The 16,477-nt window shown below is 37.6% G+C and overlaps 1 long non-coding RNA gene across 3 annotated transcripts in view; it reads right to left on the reverse strand.

The window, feature by feature from the left end:
* Nucleotides 1–16,477, reverse strand: part of LOC141572760 (uncharacterized) — a 325,193-nt gene that overhangs the window by 36,489 nt on the left and 272,227 nt on the right. For 2 of the 3 annotated variants that reach the window (XR_016019093.1, XR_012498227.2), the window contains exons 3-5: nucleotides 15,169–15,258; nucleotides 2,459–2,546; nucleotides 123–2,249 (exon numbers count right to left, since the gene is read on the reverse strand). This is a non-coding gene — a long non-coding RNA (uncharacterized LOC141572760). The remainder of the gene's footprint in view (nucleotides 1–122; nucleotides 2,250–2,458; nucleotides 2,547–15,168; nucleotides 15,259–16,477) is intronic. The other variant, XR_012498226.2, reaches the window with a different exon arrangement.

A 16,477-nucleotide genomic window follows, 5' to 3' on the forward strand; every position in this document is an offset into this window, starting at 1 on the left:
GAGAAAATACTACCTACAGGAATTTTTCCCAATTGGCTTGATACTTGAATTGTTATTCTCAGGAAAGCACAAGGCTTGTAAGTACTCAGCTTAGAATTATAGTTTTATCACTTGTTACCAACCTTTTTTTCTCCTATAGTGTGCAAACTCTCAGTCCCAATATGCTGATCTGTGTCATTATTTGCCTCACAAAAGCCACAGGTTGAGCTTCAACTGACAGAACTGTCAGTGCACAATAGTTAGTCCTCGATGGTACATGTAAAAAACCAGAAGAATGATTCATTTATATATGATGAGAAATATCACCATTCAGCAACCAGACTATCTCATCACTTTCCCAAAGATGTATGATCACACTGTGGTCAGAAGTATCAAAACAAGATGGGGTGGGGGGCTAATTCCTTGATTGTGTCATATAATGAGTGTCACTACTGTATAATTAATGCTAGCTGGCTCCCTTACAATAACATGGCCAATACATCCAAATAGGTCTCACAAGGCATTAGTATTCTCAGAAATGCACACCATCTCTGGCTCTATGGCGCTATGGCTTTTTTCCCCCAAGTCTTCTATGGCTGACCAAACCCATTCTGATTGACATCCCCACTTTTTAGAGAATTTAGGTTACCATCTACCCCTCTATCCTAGGAATCATTCTTTTAAAAAAATATATCTTTACATAGCTCTGTTCTAATACATTATTTAAAGTTTAATCGCTATCAGAGTACCCTGTCCTTTCTAAAGTATTGTGGTTGCCTCATGTTATCTCCCAAATATCACTTAAAATAAAATTTCTAAAATATAAACCTAACCTTCATTATTAGTCGTAACAGAAAAAATTTTAAATTCCTGTTGTGTGATGCCAGAAAATAGTCATTAGACAATAACTGCAATATTTAACAACATATTTAGATAAGCAGCCAAATTTGATCAATACTTTATAGTATCAGCAATAGTACAGCAGCATAGTATAGTCAAGTATAGTATACTATAGCATAGTATACGAGTATGTACAAACTGTTTTAAATAAGGTACATTCAAAGAGTGAAAAATAAAACAATTTCTGCATAAAAATATCAAAATATAGGGATACTCAGTGATAAGATTGCATTTTTCAGAGCCCAATCTTTTAAACTGTATTAATGTTACTATTTTTTACTTATTAAATCATGTAAAAAATTGTTCTTTGTTTCTACAAATACTGGCTGATGAATCATATGGTGACAAGCTGAGATTTGACTATTACCTTATTTTTCTCCATTCATCTGACAGAGACTGTAACGAGTATTAAGGGGTCAAAAGTAAAACACCTAGACACAGAACAAAATTCTGAAAAAGGGAAATCCTGGGTCACCAATTTCGGAGTAACTGAGGCTTGGCACATAGACACAGTATTTTCTGAATGATCTACAGGGACTCTTGTCTCCACATACACTAAACCCAACTCTTTCAATTGGTCTCGAGTTTCAGGGAAACTTAGATTCTACTGGTTAAATACACTTTCAAGCTGATTTCTCCATTCGCACATTAAAAATAATGTGTGCTGCCCCAGGTTCAGGTGTTCTGGGTTTTTAAAAATATGCAGTAAATTTGATAATTAACTTTTGGATAAGGAAGCTGCAGGATATAGAACACACTTCAGGAAGAAAAAACTACGCGTGGTGTTAGCAGAATGGGACGGCTGCCCAGAACACGTCCCCTGCTGTAAGATTAGTTTGGGAATTAGGGATTTACAGTGCTTACCCCCATCTAGAGGGGACTTGGCACTATTCCCTAAGACTGCAAAGATAAATTGGTGGGAGTGAAAGAAATCAGTAAAGGCCGGAGACGGCTGGAAAACAGGCTTTCCTGTCACTAAGTCATGATGTTGTAAAGAGTTCTGAAATCAACCTAGATTGCAGCCTGGGAAAGAAAGATGGTTCCTATGTGAACAATAATAGCACTGACCAATTCAGTCTCCTCGCGGTTCACCTGAGAAACATAATATGAAAGTTCACGTTGGGAGAGCACGTGATGGTGGGTCATCCACTCAGCACGAAGCTCCATGGAGTATCTCCTGTCATTGCCAGGCATCAATGGAGTTTCATTGAGAGTAAGGCTGGATGAGGACAATGGCGGCCACAGTGAATGGTGACAATGGATGACAACGCGCGCATGACAGCAATAACGAATGATGACAACGGTGAAATGGAAACGATTAGAAGACTTTCGCAGGACGCAGGAAAATTATAATTATCTTCAAAAAGCATCTGAATATGTGAATATAAATGGCACAGATATGAGACACTGGCAAAGAATTCCTTTCGAATGGAAATCCATCAGAATTCACTTTCATTCAAAACTAAAGTAAAACAAAAAAGATTGCAACATAGGAAAGTAGTTTCTAAAAGCTACTGTAAAAGCAAAATGCTTGAATTCCTAAAGGGGATTATGTATATTAAGTAAAATAAAGCAGTACTTATGGTTTCCCTGGAAATTCCCCGCTCCTGTCCCTTGACTTCACTCTTGATTTCTTATTTGGCTCTCCGTTGTCCTCCTGTCCCCTCCTATGAGGGAAAATTCCAATTTAATACACATCATTAATGGTCTCATTTTCAATACTTTAGTGTAGCAGACATATGTGATTTATTATGGTTTGCCTTTATGTCTTCCTTCCTTCCTTCTCTCCACTATTTTTATTTCTCTTCTTTCATTCTTTCTTTCCCTCCTTCCCCTTCCTCCCATCTGTCTTCTTTCTTCTCCTTCTCTTTCTTTCTCCCCACCTCCCATGCCCTAGAAGAGGTCCAGGAGGTCAAAAAAGCCTGGATCTCCTCAAGTCACAGACATTCATATTGAAGAACTTATCTTGGAAATATAAGGAAGGAGAAAAAAGAAAGAAAAACCTCCAACTCGCAACCTAACAGGTGCCAATTTGATCCCAGCTCCTGCCTGCGGAGCTCCTCAGTTGGCTTTTTCTCCACACTCAGAACAACAAATTTCAGGCCATGGTCACACAAAGCTGGCCCTGTTACAGGTGTCAGTGGATTAGGCCTGTCCCAGACTTGCCTGGTATTCGGTGCCCATGGCCTCCAGCTTTCAGGGAGTAACAAACTGAGTTGATTGCAGAAGCAGGATTAAAAGTTCAGCGCTCAATCCCAGGCTGATGTTAAGGACATTTCATTGCAAGCGAGCGTAATCTTTGAGCCAGATAAACACGTGACTCAAATATAGGAAGGATTGTAGCTCTAACACTCTGCTGTGACAAGCAGTGACTTCTAATACTGACTACTCTGTAATATGATGTGACGCACTACAATAAAATCTTCATAGAAATGTTTACACTAATATTTTAAAAAGCCTTTAATAGATGTTTCCTTCAGTAGCATGCTGGCTTTTTCAGAATCAGCAGACGTGGTATTTGTGTTTATTGCCTGATAATAGATAAAAATTTTCTTTACACTTCTACTATGCTATCAGGGAAAATAGCAGGACTGGATTTGTGTGACCACGGCACAGTGTTGATTTTCTTATATGTGAGCAAGGGTAAATGGTAAGAGACGACACGCACCTCTCAACCTCCACACCAAAGCAGGATAAAAGGCAGATCTGAATTAAAATATCTACAATCTCATGAGATGAGTAAGTTCAGAGGATCTAACATAGAACATGGTGACTAGAATTAATAATACTCTACTGTATACTTGAAATTTGCCCAGAGAGTAAACCTTAAGTGTTCTTATAAAACAACAACAACAAAAAGTTACTGTGTGAGGTAATGGAGTTAATAATTATGTTCGTGGAAATCATTTCACAAGGTATACATATACCAAATCACATTGTACACTTTAAATATATTACAATTTTATTTGTCACATATACTTAAAGAAAACTGGAAAAAAATTAAAATCAGTTCCATCTTCATTTCCCCACCTCTCTCTAGGGTTGACAGATAAAATATAGGCTGACAAGTTAAATTTGAATTTTACCTAAACAAGAAAGAATTTTTAGTACAATATGCCATATTTATACCAAAAATACTTATTTTTAAAAAAGCAAATTTAAGGCACAGTCTTACATTGTTTTTCCTCTGTGAAATCTGGCTCTCCCACAATGCAACATACCTCTCCCAACTATTCCCTTACCCTGTTTTTGTCTTCTTGCACTTATCATGCCATCTGGTATTACACTGCGCATTCATTTCTTACTGGGTCATTGTCTGTGTTCCAGCACTGAAATGTTAGCTCTATGGAAGTGGAGATGTTTCCATTTGTCTTTCACTGAAGCTCAAGCACCTAGAACAATACCTAGACCATAATAGTTGCTCAATAAATACTGAATGAATTTATTGAATTAATGAACAGAACATCTATCTCAAAAACCCATTTCTTTTCCATTAGATATGCAAACAATTCATATGAATAACTAAATATAGTTGCTATTTGTCTTTACTTTTGATGTTTTCCCCTAGTTCATTGGTTGAAACAATTCAAAGATATGAATATTTGTTGAGTATTTACTATGCTCCTGCACTCTAAGTTTTGAATACATAATACCCATGAAAACCTTTTGAAATTGGTACAATTTTTACTCCTAGTTTACAGTCAGAAACATGAAGCTTAGTAAATAATTATGTCCAAATTCACGTAATCTAGTTATTAAGCAAGACTTGAGACCTCATTTAAAACTGTTCATGGGGTAAAAACATTTTCTTAGTATTTATTTTATGCTCTTTTATTTTATGTTATTATCTTGTAGTAATGGGAAGTTAAAAGATGCATGAACAATACTCTTGCATTTTTTAAATGATTTAGTTTTACAAATCCTGTGTAATATACTGGCAAAAAGTAGGAAAGAAAAATTAGTAGCTAACAACTTAAATGAATCTTTGATAAAAGATTAAAAGCAATTTAGCACTTCATTTTCCAGAGGTGAATTATATGGCTCTTTAATTAATTTTTCTTCACAAATTATAAATAATTATAGTATTAAACAATACAATTTCACAAGAGTTTTCATTTGGAGTTTTACTAATGCAATTTTACATACATTCAGAGAAAATGAGAAGAGAGGGCAGCAGTATGTTTTCTTATGTTATTTAATCTTCTACAGGCTTCCATCCAAACTAAGCAACTAAAATGAAACACAGCTTCCCTTCCCAAGAGGGTTTCACTTGTTCCTTTCCTCGCCTCCATTCCCTCTACCCCCTTGCCTTTCTTCCTGTGCTTATGACTTTCCTTCTCTTTCCTTCCACCCACAGGCACTTTTGAAATCGCCTCAGATGGGAGGGTGAGATCAGAAATGTGTCCATAGAACTCTCTACACGCCGATCTGGCAGACATTCAACACAAACGCAATTAGAGGGCTTACCCTTGCATGAAATATTTGCTTTCCTGAGAGTCACCAACTTTAAGCTTTAGGAATGCTGGGGCATAGTGTTTCTATGTCAGAGCTAGGATGCTCAACTTCTCTTTCCTCAAAATTATTGTTTTTAAAGTTTGCATACAGTATCAAAGTGTCACCAAGCAATACATAGGAAAGCATGGATTTTATTAAAATCCACTTGGACAACTGCAAACAACTGCATCTGTCATTGGTATTCTTTGGCCAGAGTTTTAGAAGTGATAGCACACCCACTCAGAGGTACTTATGAGCATTGTTCACACTGTAAATATCGGACATTAAGATGCACCATGCATGGGGCTCAGAGCTGTGTGAAGCTCCAGAGCTCACCTTCAATGATGGACATGAGCAACGAACCAGGAAATTGTAGACTCACTGATAAAGGTGCTCAACCGTTCTTATACCTCTATACTGAACAACAGCCACAAGTAAAGGAAGGCTAAATAGAATATTTGTTTGTTTTGCTTTGGGCAAGGATGAAAATACTTCAAATATACAAATTTGGTCAACTCATTGATACTTGGAGAGAATACACAAACACATACACACACACCATATGTTGGTTAAGTATTTAAGCTCTGAAATCTGGAAAAAAAAATGTTTTTTTCACCCTAAATCAGTTAAAATGGTTATAGTATTAGGGAGTCATTGGTTTCAGTCATCGTATTTTATTCTATATTGTATCCTTGAAACCTAGTCTTACAAATTGTTGTTCAATAAACATTTGTTGAATAGAGGCTTAATCATAATGTATAGAATATTAAGAAATGTTATGCAATGTTAACGTATATATAGAAGTCTTGGATCTTCCTCAAAACAGAGAATAAAATGAATAGACAAACACCAAAAGTGTTCTAAAAATAAATAAAATGTATTGGGTATTCAGAATGTGCCAGACAAACCACTAAGGACTTTGAAAACATTAACTCATTCAATCTTCACAGAATTTGATACGTAAGGAAGTTTTGTAAGTGAGAAACTGAGGCTTAGAGGGTTTAAAGTGGCCCAATACCACATGTAGTAAGGGGTATGTATTAGATTGGGACAATCGTAATTGCGGTTTAAAAAGTTAAAAAGAATTGCAAAACCGCAATTACTTTTACACCAATCTAATATTAGCTTCCTGTAGCCACTGTAACAAACTGTCACAAACTTGGTGGCTTAAAATGACAAAAAATGTATTATATTTTCTCAGAAGTCTAAAATAAGTTTCCCTGGACCAAAATAAAGATGTTAGCAAGGCTGTGTTTCCTCCAGAGGTTCTAGGAAAGAATCTCTTCCTTGACACTTCCAGCTTCTATGGCTGCTACAATGTTTCCCCAAAAAATAAGACCTAGCCAGATGACCAGCTCCAATGCATCTTTTGGAGCAAAAATTAATATAAAACCTGGTATTATATTATGTTATATTATACCAGGTCTTAAATTGTATTAAAATAAGACCTGGTATTATTATATTATAGTACATTATATTATTAAGACCAGGTCTTATATTAAAATAAGACCGGATTTCATATTAATTTTTGCTCCAAAAGACACATTAGAGCTCATGGTCCAGCTAGGTTTATTTTCAGGGAAATACAGTAACCTTCCTTGGCTTGGGGACACATCACTCCAACCTTCAAAGCAGCATCTTCAAATTGCGCATTGCTCCATCTTCACAACACCATCTTGTGTGTGTGTGTGTGTGTGTGTGTGTGTGTGTGTGTGTATGTGTGTCTAATATCCCTCTGCATGTTTCTTATTAGGTCACTTGTGATGGCATTAGGACCCACCCACATAATTCGATAACCTCCTTGTCTCAAGATCCTTAATTTACTCATCTCTGTGGTCACTTTACCATATAAGATAACATTCACAGCTTCCATTGATTAGAACTGGATATCGTTTAGGGGCTATCATGCAGGCCAACACAGGGTTACAGCTAGGATTTGAATAGGCAGGCTACCTCTTGGGCCTTTTCTCTTAACCACTATGATAGACCGCATCTCCAATAGGTAACTTTTATCTAGAGAGAAAGGAAATACAATGGACAGGAACTTTAACAAAATGGTGGGGACTATTAGATATTTTCAGGAAGGGAGACAACGTAAAACTGACATTTTCAGACAGATTGTGGTACTGTGGTTTGGAGTATGTCGTAAAATAGAGAGACTGATGTTGGAGTCTAGGAGAGCAGGTAGGAAATCACTGCAATCGGTTATGCACAAAATGACAAGGACCTGAGCCAAGGTGGTGGTGAACGAAGTGGAAAGTTTGGGCAGGAGATATGGAAGAAGAAATGGCAAGACTTGTGACTAAGTGGATCAGAAGGACAAAAGAGATGGAAGAACTTTTCACGCATTCAGCAACATTTAGAAGCACTGTCTACATGCCAGCCGTTGCTTGGGGCCAAATATAGAGAATTCAATCACAGTTATTAACTTCAATAAGTGCCATAAAAGATCAGAACAAATAAACAGATGATTAAAATAGAGTGCGGTGGGAATGATCTCACAGAGAATGTGAGAACGCAGTCAAAAAGGACTGCGCGAATGGGTGTGCGTGTCACGGAAGGTGTTACGTTTTAGGTTCTTCCAGAATCAGGCTTAATGCAAAGATTCCAGTCCAAGTAGTACGTGAGGTCAGAAGACACACGTAGGAGAATGAACAGTGCAGACAGGGAAGAGAAGGAGGTCAATAAAGCATCATTTTCAAGCCAGTTATCAGCGTAACTGGAGCTCAGTCTCTGGGAGCCAGTGTAGAAAAGATGCTACAGCATTATCCCATCCAGGGCTGGGGTTGCTGGGTGGTTTACACACCAAATCCCAATGAAAACTTGAAAATCGAGTTGTCGTAGTTGTCATAGAGGTGCCATGGCATCTGGCTAAAAACAAATACTTATTTGTCTCATTTAAGTCTTACTTTAATAGCCCTTAAAATAAGGTTTCAGTAATGGTGAAATGTTCTTATTTCATAACACTGGGAAGAAAGAGATTTATAAATCCCGAGAATGCATCGGGAACATATAATCCAATAATTATGTATCGATGTATCACAGAGTCTCTAGCTCTCTCATTAGGAATGTATTTATTTATTTTTCTGTTTCCCTAAGGTGGCCCCTAACTTGGGCTACACTTGCCATCATCCACTCTTTGGCATTCTAATTCTTACATTCTAATTCTTACAACTGACTGAGCAAATAAGGCAGCAAATATTTAAGTTAACGTTCATTTCTCTTTTACTTCATTGCTTCAGAGGTTCCATAGAAAATTAAAACAATTTTTTAAAGATTTTAATTAAAATGTAGCTAACATACAATATTCTATTAGTTTCAGGTGTACACCATAGTTATTCTACATTTATTTATACATACCTAAAGAAGTGATTGCCGTAAATCCAAAACCATCTGACACCAGACCATTCTATCGCAATATTATTGACTATATTCCCTACGCTGCATATTACATCCCCATGACTTACTTGTTTTCTACCTGGACAGTTGAACTTCTTATTCCCCTTCACCTTCCCCTCCACCTTTTACATTTTTCAATTATAGTTGATATTCAATGTTATTTTATATTGGAAATTTTTTACTTCTATTTTGAAGGGAGGATGATTCCACAATATGACACATACAAATTTTAACTAGATTTCTACAAATAGCCACAGGACTAAGAAGACCCAGTGGGCTTATGCGGTCGGATCTTGTTTCCACCTGAGTGGGCCTGGTCTTCCGGCAGCAGATGTGAACGCCGCAGGCCCTCCCTGCACCTCTGGCACCGCTGACTTCCCACTCCCTGCCCTGCGTGCACTTCAGTGGCTTAGCTGACTAGTGGAGGGTTAGCTCCTCAGGATTCTTATCACCTGCAGTTTTTATAGACTGTGCAGTAACGAAAATAGAGAGGCGTTTGAACCCCCTGACATGGAAACCTTCAAGAAGCTATGGAATGTGGTCACTGGTATTTCTGGTATCTTTTAAATGTCAAGAGAGCAGAATTTCTCCTGTCAGTTGTCACAGTAAGGCTAACAATTAAAGCCATCTGCTCTTCATTTCACTCCCCAAGGGCATCTTCCATTTTTCACCAACTTCCTGTTGTTGACAGCACAGTTCCTCCCAATTTCTCTCTGAAACTGTGAGGTCACCAGCAGGCTCAGGCCACTCAGTGAACTGCTGGTTTGGTCCAACCCCCAAGTGTCCTTTTGCCCCAGGAGCTGCAGCCTCCAGGGACTGGGACCCAGCAGCAGATACAGAACACGGTGCATGTGGGCGCCTCCCCCAGCAGTACTGATGAGGGCCGTGGGCACGCTTGGGCCAGGACCACCATCACAGCTTTGCTTGGGAATTTATTTAAGAAGACAGACACAAAGAAAGAAAAAGAAGAAATAGGAAGTGGGGGCAGAAGGAGGCAGGAGGTTGACAGGAAGGAAAGATGGAAGGAAGGGAGGGAGGGAGGGAGGGAGGGAGGGAGGGAGGGAGGGAGGGAGGGAGGAAAAGGAAAGAAAAGAAAGAAAAAACAAAAGATTGCGAGAGAAGGCAAAAAAGAAAAGCGAATCTGTTCATTTGTAATTCAGGCTTGTGATTTTACTGTCTCTGATGGTGTTATAATATTTGTCAATAACAAATTCTACATGCCATTACTATAGTGTTTATCTTAATAGGATGGTGGCAAATGGAAAAGAGCACAAAGTAAATGGAGCACGTTTATAGATTCCATAGACGGTGTAGGAAACCTCAAAGGTGAACTGACTACAATGACTCAAACCAATAATTTTGCTGATTAATGTACTCTAGGGGTGTTCCTTTTTTGTTGTGATTAAAAACAATTAAAAAGCATCCCATAGCCAAGAAGAAAATTACCCCACAGTTCTGGGGATATATTTCTTTTGCTGTCTGATATCTAAGGCCATCAGATATTGTATACTTATTAAAATTGTGAATTCATAATACCAAATTTGAATTACCTTATTTATCAACCCAATCCAGACAAAAACAAAGTTTCCAGAAATTCTTTCATCATGAAGATCACATATAGGCTAGTGAAATTTCAAGTAGAAATGAAAAAATACTTAATCAGATTTGTTAATAGGCTTTTCAGTTTCATGTGCACATTTCAAACCAGAGCAAATGAATACATTTTAAGGAATACTTCTCTGTGTCTCTATGGACAGCAGAATCCAACAAATCACTTCAGGGCTCCAGACATGTAGTGTTGGCCTAGTACAGACAGAGTTTGGTTTACTTTGGATTAGCAAATTAGTCACTTGAGAGGTTCATTAATTTAGGTCCTGTAGGTACAGTTCAGTAAATTGCTGCTGTACCTTTTCATAATGTAATACCCACGTGAAGGGTTGTGTAGTTAGCCTGTTTGGCTCATTAAAAAGAGAGTATAGTAAACATCCTTCATGTAACAGTCTCTGGATATTTCTGAGCTCATAAAGCACAGAGTGCCAACACCATGTGTGAGGTTTAAATTTGTGTCAAATCGTGTCTACTTTACACAGTTTTTGAAAACACGGAGCTGAAATCACAAACGTCAACAAGACTTCCAAAGCACTTCTGTTCTACACACTTCCAGAATGTGAGAGGCCCAGACGATGCTTTTCCCTAACAATCATCATTTTCATTTGTAAGCTAGCTCAACATTGTTACAATTTGTTTTCTAGATCCTTCTTCAGAACATACCAAAAAACGACCCTCAGTCTAAGAAAGAAGAACGTTTTTCTTAAACACGTCTGAAGACATACTTTTGAATAAACTCTATCTTTGGGAAAGCAACACTACAGCAACTTCAGGGTCAAAATAAGCTACATAACCATTTATATTGATATAAATGTTTTTTCCCACCTTGTATTTCTAGAAAAAATGACAAAATACCATGGCCCCTTCCCTAAGCCCCAATTGTAGAAGAGACAGAAATGCAAGAGTCATTAATGAATCCTGAAAACTTAAAAATAAAGAAAGAAAGAATGTAAAAAGAAGAAAATTCTGGTGAATACTAGCAATGAGGGAGGTATAAAAAGGGAATGAGCATTTGCATGAAAGGGAAAGATAATATACATGTATATAAATAACCCAAAAAGTTAAAAATGAAACGGGTCTTGCACAGAAAATGATGATAGTTGGCCTTGAGAGAATGTGATTAACTCACCTCTCTGCACTTGACATCCAAAGAAGTAAAAACTAAAAATAAGAGTCCAAGATCTGAGACTGAGTCCATATGTTTACCTAACTTCTCTCTTAATATCAAATGAAAACAGAAAAACAAGAGTAAATTAATATTAGTTCTAGAGAACAGAAAGGGAGCCATTAGTGGAATTTCTGGAAGATAAAAAGCAGATGAGAGCAAATTAACAACAAAACAAACAAATAAAAAAACAACTAGAATAAAGATCTTGTGATTAGCAGAAGCGTCAAAAGAATAGACTATCATCAATTTTTTTCCATTCAAGTCCTATGACTATGTCAGAGTGCCGACATTGAGAAGCAGGAAATGCATGCAGACCATGGGTTGTTGGTACCATAATATGATGATTCCTCTACCAACATCAATATATGGACAACATTCAGCTAGTGTTTGTTACATGACACACAATCTACATGGAAGAAGGCCATTCATGAGTCTTTATGCACTAAGAAACAACTGATAATAACAGGTAAAGATAGCTAGATTCATGGAGAAATTCTTATCAGTGGATACTGAAATGACAGTCAAAAGCAGTATTTGTCCATCATGACAGACCCTTATCAAGTTAGGGATGCAAATAAGCAAACTCTTATCAGAGTATCTCTTTTACACATGACATAAGGATCGGCCTTTTCAGGAGGCGAATTCATTCTTCTAGATAGCTCTCCCTTTAAAAACACTTCCGTATAGCCCCTGCCGTGACTTGAACAAGATGAGAACTGTACCTTCACATTTCTCAGCACATTTCAGAGAGGTCACATTAGGACTTTCCATCAGAAATACCCTTGGTTTAATATTGTCTCTGAATTGGTTTCATCCCCTCAGAACCACATTGGGGCCTTCACTGGAATTCATATTAATTTATAGGTGAATTTGAGCAGAAATAGAACTTTTACAATGTAGAGTTTTCTGATTCAGGAACATAATATGTGCTTCCATTTAATCAGCAAAACCAGATGGACACAGTTAAAGAAATGTCTCTAATGTTCGCCCTTAAGTATCATATTCCCTGCTGGTTTTGGATAAATACTTATTTGCAAGCCTGACCCTGAAAACCTCCCTGTTTCAGTCTGTCTTCCCATTCTGTGGCAACCTTGAAAGCTGTATGTTTAAGATGGCAACACGTCAAGACCCAAGAAGCCTGGAGTCACGGCTTGGGGGAGAGGTGCCAAAAAGAACCTCCTAATGCATTTCAAACTGTGAAGTGAGCGAGCAGTAAACCTTTATTGTACTAAGCTACCACGATCGGGGGATTTGCCTGCTGCTGCAGCATGGCCTGTTCTACCATTTCGATTCCAAAAATGGATTTCAGCACCCTGAAGGAGAATGCTGAGGTAACGACCCTAAAACACAGGGCACGGACTTCGCACCCAGGTGGAATAAGCATGGGAACTGATCTGAGAGGCTTAGCAGTTGACAATCTATGTTACACAGTGGCAAAATGTTTGGCTAAGCTGTCTGCTGCAATAACTTGAGAGGCAGACCATGTGCCTGCTGAGTGAAAAGCTCTAGGGGGAAAGGGTGGAAAGTAGCATATTCGTGTGTTTTAACTCTTGTTGGCTGTGTTTCACAAGTTATTGCAGGAAACACATGAGTTTGGAGAAGAATTGTCTAGTTTGCATATGATTGTCTTAGGGAAAAAGAGTGGGACATTGTAAGGTTAGAAATTCTAGCTGCTTCTAAACCCAAAGGGATGGGAAATGAATTTTTAAGGAAGCTATAAGCAACACTGTCCAGTAAAATACTTCTCAATCAAATCAAGTGAATCAAGGAAAAGACGTGATGAAGGGTTAAGAGTATGCCCTCCTCATCTAATTTGTTTCCAGAAAGGCTGAAGTAGTTGTCTTTAAGTTGAAAAAGAGAGGATTGGAGGCCAGGAAAAAAAAAAAAAAAAAAAGCGAAGAAATGAACTAAATAGGTGACTGCCCTGAGAGAAACCAACACTCAACCCAATAACAGAGTGCTTTATTACCTCATAGGATATTTAATTTTGTGTCAACTTGGCTGCGCCACGGTGCCCAAGTATTTTGTCAAATATTTTTCTGGATGTTTCTGTGAAGGCGTTTTTAAGTGAGATTAATATTTAAATCAGTGGATTTTGAGCAAAGCAGATTACCCTCCACAAGGTGGGGGGGCCTCATCCAATCAGTTAAAGGCCTTCATAGAACAAAGACTGACCTCCTTCAAGTAAGAGGGAACTTTACATTTCAATAAATAAAGGATTTAGTGAATAAATGAATGAATAAATGTGCTACTCTTTGCGGCCTCCACAAGGGACTTTAAACATCAAATGAACTTTGGTCTACACTAGCCTATGTAAACCCTGAGAGACAACTACTTGGTAGATGAGGCTTTGTTAAGAGGTGCCCTTTCTGTTTATGGCCAAGGAGGCAAGTTCATCATATTGTTAAAACCATCTTTCCCTTATACGTAAGTTAGTTTGCTGATTAAGAATGGAAAGATCCAAGATGAGTTAGAAGAAGTTTAATACTCGAAAACACCTCCAATCCTCAACCTAAAAAATAATAACGCCTCCACTGTACAGCTCCTATGTCCACATATCCTGCAAAAACTATTAGGGATGCAAAAACACTGGAACCCTACATGACAGTGCTTCCCAATTCCCTGTCTGCAAACCCAGAATGCTTCTGCAAGGTCCAACACAGGCTACAGGATCTGATCCATTATAATTTTCTGTTCATACTGCTCTCATGTGAAGTATCTTAGTTCTCTTCCCCCTCATTACAAACTTCTTTTATTCTCAGGAAATATTTTTCGCTCAGTAAAACTGCTTGCTAATTTTGTTTTGTTTTGTTGTGGTAGAGGCCCATCACAACACAAGGTTTTAGAAAAGTGAGGAACAAGAGGATGGGGGACCAAGCGTGAGAGAGGAAAAGGAAAGAAAGTGTCTTCCTTTTAAGATTAAGGTCTGATTCCCATTAGAACCATGTTTTTTATTTCTTTTAGTCCCTGGAAACATAAGACCAGCAGTTATTTTAATGGATGATCTAATTCATGCCACTGCCTCCAAGAAGAATAAAATCTAAACCATATAAGATAAATAATAGCCTAGCCTATTCCTAAAATTGTCCAAAGGAAGACATTCCACAAATTTTTGTCTCCAAATTCATATAAAGAAGTTGATTCTTGCTATTAACTTAAATTCTATTTTTTCACTTTTCTCATCTCTTCCTCCCTCCCTCCCTCCCTCCCTCCCTCCCTCCCTCCCTCCCTCCCTTCCTTCCTCCCTTTCCTTCTTTCTGTCTTTCTTTTTTCTCCACTTGTATTAGTCTGCTTAGGCTGCCATAATAAAATACCAAAGGCTGGGTGACTTAAACAACAGAAATAAATTTTGTCACAGTTCTGGAGGTTAAAAGTCAAAGACCAAGGTGCCGAGAGAGAGAGAGAGAGAGAGAGAGAGAGAGAGAGAGAGAGAGAGAGAGAGAGAGCTCCCAGGTGTCTCTCCCTCTTCTTATAAAAACACCAGTCCTATCAGATGAGGGCCCTCCCCTTATGACATTGCTCACATTTAATTACCTCCTTAAGACTCTATCTCCAAACACAGTCACACTGGGGATTCCACTTCAAAATATAAATTCTGGAAGATACAATTCAGTCCTTACCAGCACTGTAGTCAGACACTGGATTCAAGTTCCTGTCAGCTCCATGGCTTCAGGCAAGCTGTCTCACTCCCTCAGCTGTAGTTTCCTATTCTGTAAAGAGGGAACAATAATACTGAACATCGAGGGGTCTTGGTGAGAATTCAATGAATAAATTGTAACACACCAAAATTTAGTGGAAAATAGGCGTATATCTAATAACCTTTGCCCTTAATTTACTTTAAAATTATTATAATGACTTCCTTCGGCCTTTTCCAGTTTATATAACAAAAAACCCTTTCTCATTTCATCACAAAGATACTTGTCTAATATTTTCGTATTTTCTTTCAGTGATTTAACAAATACTGTTTTCTTCTTGTGTGACATATGCTATGCTAGGCACAAGCTCTAGATACAGGGTTGCAGGAAACAGTCTCTGCTCTCATGCAGCTTACAGTCTAGATGGGGGAACTGACAACCAACCAATGAAAACACCAATCACATGCAATGACAAGTCAGCAGATAGGAGCAATTTTTAAAAAGGTAAATTTATTGTGGCAGGAAGGTCCCGATTATATGGGAGGAGGGGATAGGGAAAGCTTCACTTTTAAGGTTCTTATTTTCTCTCCGAGACGTTTTTAAAGTCTTTACATTTCAACTAGTGTTTGGAAAATACAATCAATACAATACCTAAGGCTGAAATACCTCAAGTAAGTTAAAATAAATAAAATGAAAATAAAAAGTCTGAGCATGTCTAGAATACATAAATCAGAACTAAAGCAGAAGAACTTTTGTTAGCAGAAGACCAATTGACTCACTCACAGACAGATCTGATTTTCAAAGAAGGGGTTAAAATTCAATGGTTTACATCAAAGAACAATAAGCAGAAAAATAGGTACCTATTGGAAGAATTTTGTCATGTCAGAGAAAAGGCTGCAACAATCTACTAATACAAATAGTACAATGAAAATTTACTACTCATTAAATAGTCACTATTCACATTTACTATTCACATTTACTATTATTGTGCTAATGAATGGTACAATACATATTTAAATCATGCATATGTAATTTTAACTAGTAAAATTCTGTATTCGTAGAGAATTGTCAGTATGGAAGTAGGTGATATATGAAACATATTTATGAAGAATATTTTTAAAGTCCATACAAACATTCTTTGTACAGAAAACTTGACATGTTATTATGGACTACCTTATTAATGGACTAACTTATTAATAGACTGATGGATGATCTAACCAAAAGGCAGTCCAAAGTAAAGACGGTAGGATGTTCAAAAAAAGAAAAGAAGAGATAATTCGTGTTAAAAAATGTA

Source organism: Rhinolophus sinicus, chromosome 15, assembly GCF_057876585.1.
Source record: "Rhinolophus sinicus isolate RSI-liver-muscle chromosome 15, RSI-T2T, whole genome shotgun sequence".
In the NCBI taxonomy this organism is placed as follows: Eukaryota; Metazoa; Chordata; class Mammalia; order Chiroptera; family Rhinolophidae; genus Rhinolophus; species Rhinolophus sinicus.